Below are 4461 nucleotides of genomic sequence, written 5' to 3'. Positions count from 1 at the left end.
TACAGCCTCTTCACTAGTAACACACAAATTTATGGTTTTCCACGTTAGAAAGATTGATTAGAAGGTACAATTGTGAAATACACATGCAGTAATTCAAATATATATATATATATATATATGCAAGGTGCCAACCAGCTGGTTGGTAAAGTCTCCTGCTGGTCGTAGCAGAAACTTGGGATCGAATCCCACCTGCACTTGGATTGGAGTGGGGGGGGGGGGGGTATGGGTTGGGAGATGGGCTACCCCTAGTTGTGTAGCCTTTCAAAAGATGAGCAAAGAAAAGAATAATTTAGAAAATATAAAGAAAGAGAGGTTTAAGTAATATATGGTGGAAGAAGAAGAGAAGAGTTTGATCCTTTCTCTCTAGCCCCCTAAGATGTCTTTTATTCTCTTAATTCTAAATTAAGTACAACCCCTCGGATGCCTTTAATGGGGTGGCCAACACTAAAGAAATAATTAAAAGAAAAAAGAGGCTCATAACTAAGTCCCATAATTAAAAGTGCATAACTTTAAAACATAACTTAAAAGAAATAAATCATTAAGACCCATTCATCATATTCTCAATACACTCCCCCTTAAGCTGAGCATAGATGCCAATCATGCCCAATTTGCTTACATAATGCTGAAGTTTTGCTTTTGTAACTCCCTTAGTCATAAAATTTGCTAATTGTTCTTTTGGGGCAATGAAACAAGGCACACCTCTCCTGAAACCACTATCTCTTGTATAAAGTGTCTGTCTACATCAATGTGTTTAGTTCTATCATGCTGAATCGGGTTGTGAGCAATGTTAGTAGCAATTTGGTTATCATAATACAACATTAGTGGCTTGTCACATGAAACACCCATCTCATCAAGGAAAGTTCTAAGCCATAACAATCAAAAACCTCATGGGTCATACTCTTATACTCTACCTAAAGATCTAGCAACCATTGATTGCTTTTTACTTCACCAAGAAATAATATTTCTATTTACCATAGCACAATAACCTAATGTGGGTCTTCTATCATCCAAATTACTTGTCCAATCAGAATCTATATATGCTTCTACCTTCATGTGGCCATGTTTAAAAAATAATAACCCTTTTCGGGGGTTCCCTTAAGATAGCATAGCACCCTTTCTGTAGTAACCATATGTGTGCCTCTAGGAGCATGCATGAACTGGTTGATGACATTCACATCGTATGAAATGTTTGGATGAGTCATACATAGATAAAGAAGTTTTCCCAATAGTCTCTGAAATACTCCCTTATTAGCTAAAAGCTCTCCATCATTAGCTGAAAATTTATGATTCACATCAATAGGGGTGGAGGCAGGTTTAGCACCAAGTTTTCTAGTCTCAATAAAAAGATCCAACACATGCTTCCACTAAGAAATAAAGATACCTTCTTTGGACCTAGCAACCTCAATGCCAAGAAAATACCACAACTCTCTTAAGTCTTCAATCTCAAATTTAGAATTGATGAACTTCTTGAAAGCATCAATTTCTTCTATATCACTACCAGTAACCACAACATCATCCACATAAACAATAAAAAATGTAACCAGAGTATTTCTCCTCTTAACAAAGATGGTCTGGTCTGATTGAGTTTAAGTATAATCGAACTGAACAAGAGCAGCCCTGAATTTGTCAAACCAAGCATGTGGGGATTGTTTCAGGCCATAAAGTGGTTTCTTCAATCTGCACACCTTACCTTGCATCTCCTTAACTTATATACCAGGAGGAAGGGACATATATACCTCTTCAGTGAGATAACCATTCAGGAATGCATTCTTAACATCAAAATGATAAAGAGACCAATCACAACTCACTACTACGGATAAAAGAACTCTCACAGAAGTCATTTTAGCAACTTGAGAGAAAGTCTCAATGTAATCTATTCCATATACTTGGGTAGGTCGAGGTCGAGAGACGAAAGTGCTAGTGGTGGAGATGTTAAACATGTCCCCTCTTCAGTAATTGGAAGCACCTGAGACTCAATTGGAAGTGTGGAATCAACCTATGTTTATCTTAGCCTTTGTTGTTGGTACCACCTCTAGAGAATAGGATGAGTGGTAAAAACTAGAGGACTAGTAGGAGGGGGAGGAGCAAGAATGGAAGACCACAAATGAGAGAATCCCTCCACAAGAACGGGGGCATCTATGGAGGGCTTGACACAAGACTCAATCGGAGTTGGCAAAGGAAGGGATGAAGAAAACAATTCAAGAGATCTCTCCCCTTCAGAAGGACGACTATAAAAAGGGACAGACTCTGCAAAGGTGACATCCATGGAAACAAACCAGGTGCCACTAATGAAATCAAAACAACAATACCATTTTTGTGTGGAGGCTGTGTGGAGGCATAACCAAAGAAGATACATTTTTGAGCCTTTGGTTCAAATTTATGTCTCTTAGAACCAGGAATGTAGACATAGCAACTACAACCAAAGACTCATAGAGGAATGGAGAAAATCCCAACATAAGGGAAGAAGATTCCAAAAGGAGACTTTAACCCTAAGGCTCGAGAAGGCATACAGTTAATAAGATAGGTAGCTACTAAAATCACATCACCCTAAAAATTCACAGGGACATGGGTAGCAAAAAGAGTACTCCTTGTGACTTCCACAATGTCTATATTTTTCCTCTTCGCTACTCCATTTTGTTGTGGAGTATGAGCATAAGAACTTTGATAGACAATCCCAAATTTTTCAAGATAGGAGATGAGGTCCGCAATATACTCCATGGCATTGTCTTATTGGAATATTTTGATGCGGGTATCAAATTAAGTGAGTATATATTCATGGAATTGTTACACAAGCTTAGTCACTTCACATTTGAGCACATAAGGTAAATCCAAGTATATCGTGAAAAGTCATCAATAAATAGGATGAAATATCTACAGCCACCTATACAAGGTAAATGGTAAGGCCCCCACACATCAGAGTGAACAATATTAAAAGGAATAATCGATCTTTTATTACTTGAAAGATACATTTTTTTACAATGCTTTAAGAACTCACAAGACTCACAATGTAGACTTGACAGACTTATTCCTTTAAATAACTTTGGAAACAATTGACTCAATGACAAAAAAGACAAATGACCCAAACGATTATGACATAACATAATACGATTAGTGGACTCTAAAAAAAATGCAGTTCTCTGAGATTGTACTTGGCTCAACTCATGCATGTCTAACAAATAGATCCCATTCGCCTCATGGGCACTTCCAATCACCTTCTAAGATTTCATGTCTTGAAAAACACAATATAAAGGAGAAAATGTCACACTGCAATTCAGGGATTTAGTTAAATTATTAATTGAAAGCAAATTAGTACTAAGCTTAGGTAAAGAACAGATGATAAGGTTGGGCATGTGAGGTCTTAATGTCTGCCTTTCCCATGATAGGGGAAAATGAGCCATCGTCTAGGGATATCTTGTTTCAGCCAAAAAGGAGTTGGTAAGAGATGAATAAATGTGAAACACTAGTCATATGGTCAAAGGCATTAGAATCATTTATCTAAAGGATTTTATGAGTACCTGAGACAAAAGCATGATTTGCAGTGGCACAAATACTTGAGTGTGCATATGCAAAGGAATGGTCTTTGATGAAGCTGTAGTAGTGGACTCCAAGTGATTGATTATTCGGTCATGCTTCTCATACTTGGGCCTGACAGATGCAAGCTACTCTCCCATTGATTTCTCACCACTTTGTCCCTATTCACCTTGTAAAGAGGTGGCTACATTTGCATTTCCACCTTTTCCATTCTCAAACCTTTTCCACTATTTTCTTTCTTGAGTCTGGTAGGAATGAGTTATGGATGCAGTTTCTAACAAATGTCTTTAGTGTGTTTAGGCTTATTGCAATATTCACAAATATCTTTCTTCCCGATGTTGACCTTCAACTTCATCCCAACATTGGCATAATGATCAACCTGTGGCCCTACAGACTAAACTTGTCTTCTGCTCTCCTCACTACTCACCTTATTATAAGCCTCAGACAAGGTCACCTCATCCTCTGCCAAAACATTCTCTCTCATAATATCATACACTGGTTTGAGTCCAGTAAGGAACTCAAAGACTCAATTTCTCTCCACAAATTTCCTATGTCTTTCTTCATTTTTTGTACAACCCCAAACAACAAACTCAATTTCCCTCCCCCTGTCTTAGATTATTCACATCATTCTTCAATTTGTAGGCCCTGTCAACATTAAGTTTTTGGGAACAAGTCTTCGTGACACTATCCCACACTTCTTTTGCAGTTTCCATTCACAAGTAATGTTGACTAATGTGTGGTTGCATAGAATTCACTAACCAACCCACTATTGTGTAGTTTTCTTGCATCCACTTTTCATAGGTAGGGTCATCCTCCGCTAGTTTTTTCTTTCTCCCGATAATGTAACCCCATTTCCCTCTACTACACACATGGATCTTAGTGGACTAAGACCAAGCTAAATAATTGGCCCCATCCAACCTCATAATGGTT

This window comes from Nelumbo nucifera, chromosome 5 (genome assembly GCF_055504915.1).
Source record: "Nelumbo nucifera cultivar China Antique chromosome 5, China Antique-T2T, whole genome shotgun sequence".
Lineage (NCBI taxonomy): Eukaryota > Viridiplantae > Streptophyta > Magnoliopsida > Proteales > Nelumbonaceae > Nelumbo > Nelumbo nucifera.
Note: the sequence above shows the minus strand (reverse complement) of the source record.